Consider the following 15,422-nt stretch of genomic DNA (forward strand, 5'->3'; position numbering starts at 1 on the left):
AGACGTCGCTGATGCGACGGGCACGCGGGCACGTCGCGCGCACGACACGGGCACGAGGGGGGGAAGGTCAGGGGCGGAGCGGCTCGTGCTAGTGCGCGGGGACGAGCGAGAGGCGGCGCCGGTCAAAGGGGGAAGAGAGGGGGGAGGCGGGCCTCACGTTCGAGTAGAGACCAGGGGGCGGTGAGGCTCGAGGTAGCCGTTGTGGAGGAGGACGAGGACGACCGACGGAGACGAGGAGGAGATCCGGCGAGGACGCTTCCGGCGAGGGGCGTTCCAAGCGACGGTGACGGGATCCGTGGGCGACGGGGCGGCGTTCGCCGGGGTTGGTGCAGAGGCGGGAGGGCGTCGCGACGAAGGGGGCGAGGCCTCGGTGGTGGGGTGGCGCCGGGGAAGGCGCCGGTGTCGGGGCGGTTGTGCAGCGGCGGGGCGGTGCGTGGTCGCCGTCGGCGCATCGAGGTTGAGCCCCTCCTCGATCCAGATGGGATCGGGAGGAGGGGGAGAGGGAGAGGCGAGTGGGGGGATCGGGGGAGCAGTGGGGGTTAGGGTTTCGGTCAGTGGACCGAGGGGATTAAGTGGGGTGGCCGGCTGGGCCAAGGGGGAGCTGGGCCGGCCTGGCAGGTCGTGGCCCAGTTGGGCCGGTGGCCTGCTGGGCCGGAGCCCCGAGGGGGTTTCTTTTCCTTTTTTTTCATTTGTTTTCTGTTTTAGTTCATTTAAAAGTATTTAGGCAATTTATAAAAAAAATGTGTTTACTGCACTATAATTACCTATGCCACTTTTGGCACAGCCCGAACATTTTTCTTTAATATTTTGAAAACTTTTGTCGTTCGATTGATTTTGTATTTGAAATTCGAACCGGTTTTTGAACTAACCTGAGATTAACTACAGTGTCAAAGGTGACGTGGCATCATTAGTGGGGATTACTGTAGCTTAAATTACCCGGGCGTCACATGGCTTCACTCGAAGGGATTGGTAGGTGTAGGATTTTGAGTTGAGCATCACATGGAAATTTTTCCTTAGTATTTCCTCGACCCCCTTTAACAGTACGGTGTTTCCTATGACTCAAGAAAGAGAGAAACAAAACTATGAAAACGAAAGTCTTCAAGCTTCATATTCCTCGCATGAATATAAAGTCTTCACGGACACACCAATTTCTTCACTTTCAAAGTCTTCATGAAAGTCTTCAGAAATACCAAAATCTTCAGTCGAAGATATTCATTTTTAGGGGTCGACTTTTCCTGTAAATATCAAACTCCTCATAGACTTATAGACCTGTGTACACTCACAAACGCATTAGTCCCTTAACCTATAAGTCTTCAATACACCAAAATTACTAAGGGGCACTAGATGCACTTACAATCTCCCCCTTTTTGGTGATTGATGACAATATAGCTTAAGTTTTCAATGGGGATAAACATATGAAGTGTAACTACTGATATTTAGGAATTTGACTGCAAGATATAGAAGAACTCCCCCTGAAGATGTGCATAGTGAGGAATTTGCCTTTGAAGCAATGCACACTTGAAGAGTTGAATCATGGAGATCTCCCCTATATCTTGTAATTCATACACGCATTTAACATATAATTTGAAGAATTTGAAATGCATGATGAAATATGGTGCCTGATGAAATTCAGCATGCGTGCAATAATATTAACGAGGAATAAGCATGCAGAATAGTGCATCAAAAAGTATCAGAGCACAGTGCATCAAAAGTATCAGAGCACCATCGGGTTTAAGATTACAACTCGATCCAATAAAGTTTCAGAAGAACGAGAGTTGTAACTTAGCAAATAAAAAACGCCCATATAGTAGACCCGCTTGAAGACTAACTCATATTTCTCCCCCTTTGTCATCGAATGACCAAAAGGATCGAAAATGAGGACTAACGCCCCTGAAGATAATCATGTTGATGAAGGAGCGCCAGTGTTGTTGGGGTCGTTTGTTGATGTAGGGCCTGCCGCAGTGTCGTCCAAATCTTCATGTTCATCAGTGTCACGCGATGAAGAAAATGAGCTGGCCACCAGAGAAGGAACTTGGACCTTCTTGAATTTCTTCGATGGAGGTGCAGACCAGTCAAAATCTTCTTTGAGACCCATGTTCTTCAGATCTTCTTCACCATATAGATGTGGCAGGATTGCCCAGGTGCGATCGAAGACTTGACGGAGGTAGTAGTGGTTTTTCTTCACTGCATTGTGTGTGGCAGTCATGTTGTGAAGAAGTGAACCAAACTGACGCTTAACCCATTTGTGATTTCGATCCACCTTCTGGTGAAGACTAAGCAGAAGTTCACAGCCAGTCATCACGCACTGAGCAGTGGCTTGAGGAGTGGACTTAGGTGCATTGGCAGAGTCATGTGTGGCAGAGTCATCATTGGTGGAATAAGATGCAGCTTTGTGAAATTGATGATCCAATGGACGAATGCCTTCATCTATTACAGCTGGTGCCTTGCCCTTTCCATCAACTGAGGAATATGTCTGCTTGAGGACTTCGATTGGGGGCAGGTAGCTGAGGTGATTTTGGAAATCAGCTTTGTAGTTGAGTGAAGACCTTGTCCTAAGGAATCTCATAATCCAAGGTGCATAAGGCTTCAGCTCAAACGGAGACAGTGCAACATTGGCCATAGTCCTCATGAAGAAATCGTGATAATTGACAGGAATGCCATGAACGATGTTGAATACCAGATTCTTCATGATGCCAACAATTTCCTTATCAGATGAGTCGTGGCCTTTGATGGGACTGATTGTCCTTGTAAGAATACGATAGATAGTTCTGGGCACGTACAACAATTCCTTCACGAGGAATTTGGTTCGTGGTGCCTGACCTGGTTTCAAAGGCTTCATCAGCACCTGCATGTAATGATGTGTGAGCTCAGGTTCACTGTAGATGCAGCGAGCTTCTTCAAGGGGAGGACTGAGTGGTAGAGCACGAAGCAATTCAGAGGTTGGTGCAGTGTAGTGAGTGTTTTCAGACATCCAGTCCAGCACCCATGAATTCACATCTTCAACATCTCTGGTGATGTGCAGCGTTGCATAGAATTGAAGAATCAGTTCTTCATTCCAATCGCAGATGTCAGAGCAAAAGTTGAGCAGTCCAGCGTTGTGAAGAACACTGAGGACTGGTGTGAAGCATGGCAGAGATTCCATATCCACGTGAGGAATATGCTCATGGTAGAAGATTTTATCCTTGTTGAACAGCACTAAGGAATAGAAATTTGCTTGACTGGCAGTCCAGAACGCCTCTTCCTAATGCGAGCAGAGTCATATGGGTTGTAATCTTCGAAGAATACGTGCTCGCCGAAGAAATTATCAGCCTTGAACTTTTGCTTGCGTGAGAATGTATCCTTTGGCTTCGGCAGAGGAGTGTCAGTGAGTTGCATCACGACCTCAGGAATCTCAATCGCAGGTTCTTCAGGCTGAGGAATTTCTGGTTCCTCCTCAGTGGTAGTCTGCGTCGTTGGTTGTTCAGCAGCAGCAGTTTCTTCAGTGCTAGTGGCTGGAATTTCCTCATGGACAGATGTAGTGGGATGAGTTTCTTCAGAGCCCATGTGAACAGTTTGTGTGGGGCACTGAGGAATTTGCTGTAGAGGGGTGAACATTGGAGAGTTTGGATGTTGACTTTCCCAGAATTCATCACTGATTACGGGTGTGGAGCAGCCAATGTCCACATCTTCATCTTCCATTTCTTCAACGCCAGCCTCTTTAGCTGTGAACTAAAGCATAGGCGAGGAGATGATAGGTGTTGAAGGGATCGCATTCACTTCAATTTCTTCATCCAACGGTTCAGACGAAGCAGCAGAAGGAGTTTCTTCATCAGATCCGCTGGGGATCACATATTCTTCATCAAAAGGAAGAAGGTCCTTTGATGGCTTGGTTGAGATGGGAATAGCATCAATCAAATTTGCAAACGAACTTGTCATAGGCTTCATTTTCTTCGGAGCTGAAGAATCTGAAGCAGCTGATGCTTTCCTTTTCTTCACTGCAGCATGCTCTGCAGCCTTGGTCTTCTTCACATCTGATGCAGATGGAAGGATTGGAGTTGAAGTTGGTGCAGGAGCAGCTGAGGAATCTGGTTGATTTTCTTCAGGCACAACTGATGCAGTTGCCCTGAGTTCTTCAGTTTCTTCAGGCACACCACTAGTGGGTGCCCTGGCAATTTCTTCAGCGGCTGGAATGCAGTCATCAGCCCTGGAACTCACATTATCTTCAGCAGCCTGATTGTCATCAGCGGTGCTGACATTTTCTTCAGTAGGCTGAGCAGATGCTTCAGCCTGAGGAATTTCCTGTTGTGTTGGGGTGCAACATTGGAAGTGAAGTTATTCGCAAGTTTCACAAAACGAACCATGGCTCCAAGCCAATCAGAGCGATATGCGTCAAAGTTATCACTGAGTTTTTTAATCTCAGTCTGAATAGTGACAAGTTCTTCAGTTGTCATAGAGACAACGTTTTTCTTCAGATAGCGCTCTTTCTTGTACTGCGCTTTCTTGATCTGCCTGGCCTTCTCAAATTTCCACTTTTGTTCTTGAATGAAGTGGGTCAGCATGTGACTCTGGCCAGGAGTCAGCTTGAAGTCAGGCAAGGGAGTGTTGGGGTCCTTGTGCCAATCATCAATGTAGTCGAGTATCAGCTTGGGATCCAAAAGCAGTGGCACTTCTGATCCTTTGGCTCTAGCGGCCCTGACTTGCCTGTCTTTGATGATTTCTGCAAGTTCATCATCATCAGCTTCGTCTTCATCAGACGGCACTTGGAAAGCGACTTGCTTCTTTTGAGGACTTGGGCGAGGACCTCGTCCAGCAGTGGCCTTTGTCTTCAGCAATGAGGGGCCAACTGAGAAACTTGGTGCAGCTGAGGAACTAGCTGAGACACCTGAGGCAATGGAGATGCCGGCAGTCCTTTGGCATGATGCGAGATGCACAGGTGCTGAGGATTTGGTCGGAACAGCTGAAGGCTTTGGCGGAGGAGCTGAGGACTTTGGAGGAACAGGAGCAGCATGAGGAATCGGCCGTGAGGGCTTTGATGATTCTGGCCGTGAGGGCATTGCTGAGGTACTTGGCCTGCGTGCAGGCTTCTTGGACATAGCCTTCTTTGGCTTGACAGCAGAGGCCTCAGCAGAGGCAGAGTCTTCATTGAATTTCCTCACTGCTTCTCTAGCTTGCTTAGCTAACTTGGTTTGGCGCTTGGCCCATTCATCAGGATAGTCCTCACCGTGCTTGAGGCTGGTGGGATCTGCTATTTGCCAGGTGCCAATGGAGCTCGTGGGCATGGAGGATTGAGTGCAAACTTCTTCATGTACTTAGGAGTGACATATCTGTACTCCCTCCATTCTCTTGCCCATCTCCTCTCTATCCTCTGTTTGTGCACTTTGCGCTCATTCTTGGTTTCTTCAGTAGGTGTGCAGTACCCAGCATATATGTCATCAGGGATTTCAAACACTGTATTTACCTCAGGCCTCTTTCCTCCTTTCTGTGGCCTTTTACCATCAGCCATTTTCTTCAGTTGAGGAATTTGAACAATCGAATTCTCTGAAGAAGTATGCAACTTTTCTTCGAGGAACGCTGCAAATGAGTTAAGTTGATGAGAACCTAGTGATTCAGCAGCTGACATGTGTACCTGTGAACAGAGTATAGTTGCGAGGAATTTGGAGAGGTCATATGCGTTCTCAGAAGGTTTTTCAATAAGAACAAGTTGGAGGAATTTGACCAGATGAGTCTTGAAGATTTTCACTAAGCGTTCTTTGTCTTAGGTTCCAGAGTTGTATAGATCGAGGATCCACACAATTGAGGAATCTTAAAGAAAAATGATGCTTAGAGAAACGAATCAAGAATAGATGACTTGTGAGGTGTTCAGTGTGTGAAGATATGAAGAAAAACATCTTTGAAGATATTGGTAGATAATCATCCGAATCAACGAGGGCAGTAAAAGTAACTTTTAATTACCCTAGATGAAGAACATGACGAACTGGAGTGAGGAGATGTGAAGTTTGTCTGTGCAGATCTTCCACGCCCTAACTAGGCGGAGGAAGACGGCTACGGCGGCGGCGGAGTGAAGATGTCCGCGGTCGGCGCGAGTACGTCGGCGACAAGGTCGAGGCAGTGAAGCTCTTCCTCACCGGCGGCGATGAAGTAGCGGCGGCACTAGGGTTTGAGAAGCTCGAGCTGGAGAGAGAGGTCGAGCGGAGTAAAAGAAGTAAGGAAGGGAAGGAGGGGTATTTATAGCCACGGTGAAAAACTGCTCGCCTGAAGAAATTGGACGAACGTGCCCCTGACCCTTCTCATTCGCATGACATGTGTCACCCACGTAGTGAGAGGTGGAGATCGTGTTAGATCGTGGGTGAGTGGATAAGTGTATCGTGGGATGCGGAACGGTTTGAGCGGCAAAGCCGAAAATTTATATAAGATTGGTTTTAAAGTTCCGTTCGCAATTTCTTCAGCTGACAAGGACACAGTGAAGATTTTCAACGAGTTTCAAATAGAACGCACATGAAGAATTTGTGAACAGATTGGGTTGAGTATAGCATAGAGGGGAAGGGTTCGATCACATTCACTTAGCAGAAAACCAACTTGAAGAAATAGCAATAAGTGAATGCTGTAGAGGACATAAACTCATATATATATATATATATATATATATATATATATATATATATATATATATATATATCCAATGAAGAAAAACGACGGAACCAGTGAAGACTATGCAAAGTTGAAGAATATAAATAATTTGAGGAATTTCAACTTTTGATGGTAGCGTGACCCACCGTATAAGAATGATGACTTCAGACACCGCGTACAATTATCGTAGGGTTCTGAGAATCAAATTCTTCATTAATTTCTTCACACTAAGAGTGTCATTCTTCATTGATTGAAGAAAAACGTTTCTTCATGTGTTGCACATCTAAGTCATCAATTTTGCATAAGTGTTAGGATGAGTGTCCTTTTCAAAGAACATTCAAAGATTCTAGGATATTTAGCTCACACCGCAACTTGCTAAATCTCTTCTCATCCAAGGTCTTTGTGAAGATATCGGCTAGCTGTTCTTCAGTCTTCACATGCTCAATAGAAATGTCGCCCTTCAACACATGATCACGAAGAAAATGATGACGAATCTGAATGTGCTTTGTCTTCGAGTGCTGAACTGGGTTGTGAGCAATCTTGATGGCACTCTCATTGTCACAGAGGAGAGGCACATTCTTCATGTTGACGCCGTAGTCCTTGAGAGTTTGCTTCATCCATAGCAATTGGGCACAGCAAGAACCAGCGGCAATGTACTCAGCTTCAGCAGTAGATAGTGATACACAGTTCTGTTTCTTCGAGGACCAACAGACCAAAGATCGTCTGAGGAAATGACATGTACCAGATGTTGACTTGCGATCCACACGATCACCAGCATAGTCAGAGTCAGAATATCCAACAAGATCAAAAGCCGAGCCTTTGGGGTACCATAATCCAAGTGTTGGTGTGTGAGCTAGATGTCGAAGAATATGCTTCACAGCCTTATGGTGTGATTCCTTCGGTGTAGCTTGAAATCGGGCACACATGTAAACACTAAGCATTATATCTGGCCTAGATGCACATAAGTACAATAAAGAACCAATCATGGAGCGGTGTACCTTATGATCAAAGTCAATACCATTTTCATCAGTGCACAGATGGCCATTTGTGGGCATAGGAATTTTGACGCCTTTGCAATCCTGCATGCCGAATTTCCTTAGTACATCCTTGAGGTATTTCTCCTGAGATATGAATATGCCATTGCATTGTTGACGAATCTGAAGACCTAAGAAGAATTTCAACTCTCCCATCCTAGACATTTGATATTCTTCACTCATCATATAGGCAAATTCATCACTATAACGTTGGTTAGTAAAGCCAAAGATAATATCATCTACATATATTTGGCACACAAACAGTTCACCATCATAAGTTTTAGTGAAAAGAGTAGGGTCGAGTGAACCGGGTTTGAAGCCTTTCTTCATGAGGAGTTCCTTCAATGTATCATACCAAGCCCATGGGGCCTGCTTGAGGCCATAGAGGGCCTTGTTGAGTCTGAAGACTTTGTCAGGATTCTTTGGATCTTGAAAACCTGGGGGTTGAGCAACATATACTTCTTCCTCAAGCTTACCATTGAGGAATGCACTTTTCACATCCATTTGATATAAAGTGATATCATGATGGTTAGCACAAGCAAGTAATATGCGAATAGCCTCAAGTCTAGCAACAGGTGCAAAAGTTTCATCGAAATCAATTCCTTCAACCTGTGTGTAGCCTTGAGCTACAAGCCGTGCCTTATTCCTCACCACAAGGCCATTTTCATCTTGCTTGTTGCGGTAGATCCACTTTGTGCCGATGATATTGTGCTTGCGAGGATCTGGACGTTTGACCAGTTCCCAGACATTGTTGAGCTTGAACTGATGTAATTCTTCTTGCATGGCCTGAATCCACTCAGGCTCCAGAAATGCTTCATCTATCTTAGTGGGCTTTGTAATAGAGACAAAAGCATACTGCCCACAAAAGTTAGACAAATGTGAAGCTTTTGAGCGTGTGAGAGGACCTGGCGCTTTGATGTCATTGATGATCTTTTCAACTTGCACTTCTTTTGCAATGCGAGGATGAGCTTGTTGTCGTTGAAGAGTTTGATCAGTGTTTTCTTCAGCACCATGTTCTTCAGCATTTTCTTCAAGTGCATTAGCTCGACGTTCTTCATGTTCTGGAATGAATTCTTCAGCAGATTCTTCAGTAGGAATGACATCCTCAGTAGCCTTGAACTTGATGTTTCCTCAGGTGCTGGTTCATCTATCACAGTAGGTAGGTGCTCTCTTTGCGATCCATTAGTTTCATCGAACCGCACATCTACAGTTTCAACAACTTTGTGAAGAACGTTGTTGAAGACTCTGTAGGTGTGCGAGTCCTTTCCGTAACCAAGCATAAAACCTTCATGTGCTTTCGGTGCAAATTTTGAGTTGTGATGAGGATCTCTAATCCAACATTTAGCACCGAAGACTTTGAAATAACTTACATTGGGTTTCTTATCAGTGAGGAGTTCATAGGCAGTCTTTTTGAAGAATTTGTGAAGATATACTCTGTTGATGATGTGGCACGCAGTATCAATTGCCTCAGTCCAGAAATGACGAGGCGTTTTGTATTCATCAAGCATAGTGCGAGCCATCTCAGCAAGAGTCATGTTCTTGCGCTCCACGACGCCATTCTACTGAGGAGTGTAGGGAGCAGATAACTCATGAGTAATACCAAGTTCATCAAGATAGTCATCGAGACCAGAATTCTTGAACTCAGTGCCATTGTCACTTCTGATGTGCTTGATCTTCACACCAAAGTTGGTTGAAGCCCTTGAGCAAAATCATTTGAAGACTTCCTGCACTTCATGTTTGTAAGTAACAAGCTGTACCCATGTATAGCGAGAATAATCATCAACAATAACAAAGCCATATTGAGATGCTTCATTTGAAATAGCAGAATAATGATTAGGACCAAAGAGATCCATGTGAAGCAATTAAAATGGGCGAGTGGTGGGCATGATAGTCTTTGCTGGATGCTTGGCCTTCGTTATCTTCCCAGCTTCACACGCTCCGCATAGGTGATCCTTGAGGAATTTGACATTATCGATGCCAATGACATGCTTCTTCTTTGCAAGCGTGTGCAAATTCCTCATGCCCGCATGACCAAGTCGTCGATGCTAGAGCCAGCCTTCTGAAGCTTTTGCTAGTAAGCACACGGCTGGTTGTGGTCCTGTAGAGAAATCAACAATATACAGGTCTCCTCTCCTAAAGCCTTCGAAGACTTTGGAATTGTCAGCTTCCATAACCATAACACAACGGTACTTGCCAAAGAAAACAACCATATCAAGATCACAAAGCATTGAGACAGACATAAGGTTGTATCCTAAGGACTCAACAAGCATGACTTTGTCCATGTGTCGATCCTTTGTAATCGCAACCTTACCTAGACCCAATACCTGACTTTTGCCTTTGTCAGCAAAGATGATATGCTTCAGATGCGACGGAGATAATGGAGCATCCATCAATAGATTCTTGTAACCAGTCATGTGGTTTGTACATCCACTATCGAGGACCCACTCAGTGGCTTTGGGTTGATCATCCTGTAGATGAATTAGTGCAGCTTACAAACTCATATACTTCATTAGTGAAGAATATGACATCAATTCATTAGATCAATTTCATCAAGTAAAAGAACTCATAAAGCAATATGAGGACGTGAGAAATGAAAGTTCATTTCTTCATGGTTAGCCTGCGTCCTATCATGCATGCTCAGGTCTCCAGCAAATTCTTCAGACGATTACGTGCGTCTGGAGACCTGACCCTGCAGAAGAGATTAGTTCTTTTTCTTCACCACCCACATTTGAAGGGGTGGCAAAGAGTTCATCATTCTGCGAGCTCCATACAAGAAGGATGGCATAGAAGCCAGTCCATTTCGTTTCACATAAGAGGGGTTAGAGTAAGCATAAGAGTATGCAGAGAAATTCTTCGAGGACTTATGGACATAATGATTTGAAGAATAATGCACATATCGATAATCCTTAGATCTTCCCTGCGAAACAGACGGGTTAGCACGATGATGTTCATATGAGGACTTTGATCCATATGAGGAATTTGGTCCGTATGAGGACTTGAATCCATATGAAGAATTTGGTCCATATGAAGAATTTGATCTGGGGTTCCTATTCTTCACAGGTGGCGTCATGATAACATTCACCTGAAGATTTTTAAGGCATCTTTTGGGAACCCAAATTTTCTTCATAGGGGAGCCGTTCCTGCAGTTAGTGCCAACATATCTAGCAAATACTTCACCATTCTGATTTTTGAATAGCTTATAGTTGGAGTCAATTGACTCATCATCAGAATGAGGAGATTCACATGCAAATCCAGATAAGTTAGATGGATCAACTGGAGGTCCCTTTGTAGCAACCCATGTAGTTTTGGGGTACTGCTCAGGCTTCCAATATGTACCATCAGCATTGAGTTTCCTCTCAAAGGCGATACCCTCTTTCCTAGGGTGCCTGTTGAGGATATGCTTTTTAAGCACATCACAAAGAGCCTGATGCCCTTTGAGGCTTTTGTACATGCCTGTCGTGTACAATTCCTTCAGCCCTGCATTGTCAGTGATACTAGCAATGTCCTCAGATGAGGAATTAGTGATAGCAGAGGCATGTGAAGAATTTGAAACATTAGCAGCATTTGAACATTCAGGTGAAGAATTAGAAGATTCACGTTCAATGCACTTCAAGCATGGAGGAACAAATTCTTCCTGAGAAGCGCTGATTTGTTGAGCAAGTAATGAATCGCGCTCCTTCTGAAGATCCTCATAACTCACTCTTAGCTTCTCAAGATCTTGCTTTCTTTGAAGAAATCCATAAGAAAGCTTCTCATGATCCGATAAGAGAGTGTTATGATGACTTTGAAGTTTGTCAAGCTTGGACTGAAGTCTCTAAAGATTTTCAGTCAAAGTTTCAGTGCGATCCATTTCTTCACCCAACATATCATCACTTTTATTTAGCATGTTTTGAACCTTTTCTAAAGCCCTTTGTTGTTTTATAGCAATCTTAGCAAGTTTAGAATAGCTGGGATTAAGGTTTTCATTAGATTCATTCTCACTTGATTCAGAGGAGGTATATTTGAGTACCTTGGCACCCTTTGCCATGAAGCAATAGGTGGGAGTGTAGTCATCATCGCTTTCATCAGCCTTGTTGGTGAGGTCATTTTCTTCAGTATTGAAGATAGACTTGCTGACGAATGCAGTAGCGAGAGCTAGGCTTGCCACTCCGGATTCGGATTCCTCAGATGTCTCCTCTTCCTCATTTTCTTCAGATTCAGCCTCGGAGTCCATTTCCTTGCCAATGAATGCCCTAGCCTTCTTGGAGCTACTCTTCTTGTGATATGAAGACTTTGAGGATTTTGATGATGAAGATTTTGTGGATTTATTCTTTTTCTTCGCATCATCAGAACTGTAATCCTTGTACTTCTTCTTCTTTGATTCCTTTTCCCACTGAGGACAATCTTGAATAAAATGCCCAGGTTTCTTGCATTTGTGACAGAGCCTCTTCTTGTAGTCACTGGATGAGGAATCATTGCTCCTTGAGGATCTTCCAAGACGACCATGTCTTGAGAACTTTTGGAACTACTTCACGAGCAGAGCCAGATCATGGCTCAGTTCTTCAGGATCACCGAGGCTACTACCAGAGTCTTCATCTTCAGACTCAGATACTGCCTTGGCCTTTAGTGCACATGTTCTGCCATAGCTTGAACCATAGAGATCTCTCTTTTCAGCAAGTTGGAACTCATGAGTATTTAGCCTTTCGAGAATATCAGCCGAATCAAGTGACTTGTAATCAACACATTCTTGTATCATCAATGCTAGAGTGTCAAATGAGGAATCAAGCGATCTCAGCAATTTCTTCACCACCTCATGGTCGGTGATGTCAGTGGCACCAAGTGCTTGAAGCTCATTTGAGATGTCAGTGAGGCGATCGAAGGTTTGTTGAACATTTTCATTGTCGAGTCTTTTGAAGCGGTTGAAGAGATTGTGAAGAACATCAACTCGAGAGTCACGCTGAGTTGAGACTCCTTCATTCACTTTGGACAACCTGTCCCAGATAAGCTTCGTTGTCTGCAAAGCACTCACTCTGCCATACTGTCCTTTGCTCAGATGGCCACATATGATATTCTTCGCTTGAGAGTCGAGTTGCTTGAATCTCTTCACATTAGCAGCATTCAGAGAAGGTGTGACTGAGGGAACACCATTTTCCACAACATACCATAGATCGTTATCAATTGCGTCAAGATGCATTCGCATCTTATTCTTCTAGAAGGGGTAGTTCGTCCCATCGAAGGTAGGACACCCAGCAGAGACCTTGATCATACCTGCGGTCGACATAACTAAAACTCCAGGCTGTTAAACCAAAATCACACATAACAAGGGAGTACCTTGCTCTGATACCAATTGAAAGTGCGTTATATCGACTAGAGGGGGGTGAATAGGTGATTTTTATGAAATTCTTCACTGAGGAATTTGCCAGTGAGGAAATTCCTTAGCGAAGAACTACTAGCAGCGGAATAAGTACTCAAAAGTAAACATAACAGAATACAAACATAGTCATCATGATTAAATGAAGATAGGCACAGAGTACAGGAAGCGTAATCACAGGATAACACATGATGAAGACAAACAGACTGAAGAAATTAAACTGAGGAAATTGAGAAAGTCTTCAGTCAAAGTCTTCAAACACAGATATGAACAAACACACAACACAGTTATGAGGAAATGAAAGAGTTGAGGAAATAGAACCAGTAAGCTTGGTGAAGACAATGGTTTGGTAGACCAGTTCCAACTGTTGTCTCAGTTCTACGTCTGGTTGGAGCGGCTGAGTATTTAAACTCGAGGACACATAGTCCCGGACACCCAGTCCTGAACACGCAGCTCAGGACACCCAGTCCTCGCCGTATTCTCCTTGAACTAAGGTCACACAGACCTCGTCCAATCACTCATGGTAAGTCTTCAGGTGACTTCCAAACCTTCACAAACTTGGTCACTCGGCGATCCACAATTCCTCTTGGATGCTCTAGACCATGACGCCTAACCGTCTGGAAGAAGCACAGTCTTCAAAGGTAACAAGCGTCGGATCCACTCAGGATCAATCTCTTCAGTGATGCTCAATCTCTTGGGGTTTGTAGGTGTTTGGGTTTTGGGTTTTTGGTTTTTCCTCACTTGATGATTTTCGCTCAAAGTCCTCAGAGGATGGGTTGCTCTCAAATGACAGGTGTCAGTTTCTCTCGGAGCAGCCAACCAGCTAGTGGTTGTAGGGGGCGGCTATTTATAGCCTAGGGAACAGCCCGACATGATAAGACATAAATGCCCTTCAATGATATGACCGTTAGGTGGATAGATATTTTGGGACAGCTGGCGCATAGCACAACAACGGTCGAAATTTTGAGTAGCAAAATCCTCAGGGCTATCATGTTCCTCACTGTGTAGGCAATCCGCACTAGCGAATTCCTAACTCCTCAGTCAGGACAAATTCCTCAGAGACTAGAAGAACTTCGTCTCTGTCACTCAAGAAATTGACTGAACTGTATGAGATTTCCAATGGCTTCACTCGAAGGGATTGGTAGGTGTAGGATTTTGAGTTGAGCATCACATGGAAAATTTTCCTTAGTATTTCCTCGAACCCCTTTAACAGTACGGTGTTTCCTATGACTCAAGAAAGAGAGAAACAAAACTATGAAAACGAATGTCTTCAAGCTTCATATTCCTCGCATGAATATCAAGTCTTCACAGACACACCAATTTCTTCACTTTCAAAGTCTTCATGAAAGTCTTCAGAAATACCAAAATCTTCAGTCGAAGATATTCATTTTTAGGGGTCGACTTTTCCTGTAAATATCAAACTCCTCATAAACTTATAGACCTGTGTACACTCACAAACGCATTAGTCCCTTAACTTATAAGTCTTCAATACACCAAAATTACTAAGGGGAACTAGATGCACTTACAACACCCCTGAAGAATATCAAGTTGATGAAGGAGCGCCAGCGTTGTTGGGGTCGTTTGTCATAGTAGGTCCTGCCGCAGTGTCATCCAAGTCTTCATTCTCATCAGTGTCGCGCGATGAAGAATATGAGCTGGCCACCAGAGAAGGAACCTTGACCTTCTTGAATTTCTTCGGTGGAGGTGCAGACCAGTCAAAGTCTTCCTTGAGACCCATTTTCTTGAGATCTTCTTCACCATATAGATGTGATAGAATGGCCCAGGTGCGACCGAAGACTTCATGGAGGTAGTAATGGTTTTTCTTCACTGCATTGTGTGTAGCAGTCATGTTGTGAAGAAATGAACCAAACTGACGCTTAACCCATTTATGATTTCGATCCACCTTCTGCTGAAGACTAAGCAGAAGCTCACGATCAGTCATCACACGAGGAGCAGTGGCTTAAGGAGTAGACTTGGGTGCATTGGCAGAGTCATGTGTGGCAGAGTCATCATTGGTGGAATAAGAGGCAGTTTTGCGAAACTGACCATCCAATGGTCGAATGCCTTCATCTATAATAGCTGGTGCCTTGCCCTTTTCATCAACTAACGAATAGATCTGCTTGAGGACTTCAATCGGGGGCAAGTAGCTGAGGTGATTCTGAAAATCAGCTTTGTAGTTGAGTGAAGACCTTGTCCTGAGGAATCTCATAATCCAAGGTGCATAAGGCTTCAGCTCAAACGGAGACAGTGCAACATTTGCTAGAGTCCTCATGAAGAAATCGTGATAATTGAGAGGAATGCCATGAACGATGTTGAATACCAGATTCTTCATGATGCCAACAATTTCCTCATCAGATGAGTCGTGGCCTTTGATAGGACTCATTGTCCTCGTAAGAATACGATAGACAGTTCTGGGCACATAAAGTAATTCC

The sequence above is a fragment of the Triticum dicoccoides genome, chromosome 7A (genome assembly GCF_002162155.2).
Source record: "Triticum dicoccoides isolate Atlit2015 ecotype Zavitan chromosome 7A, WEW_v2.0, whole genome shotgun sequence".
Classification (NCBI taxonomy): domain Eukaryota; kingdom Viridiplantae; phylum Streptophyta; class Magnoliopsida; order Poales; family Poaceae; genus Triticum; species Triticum dicoccoides.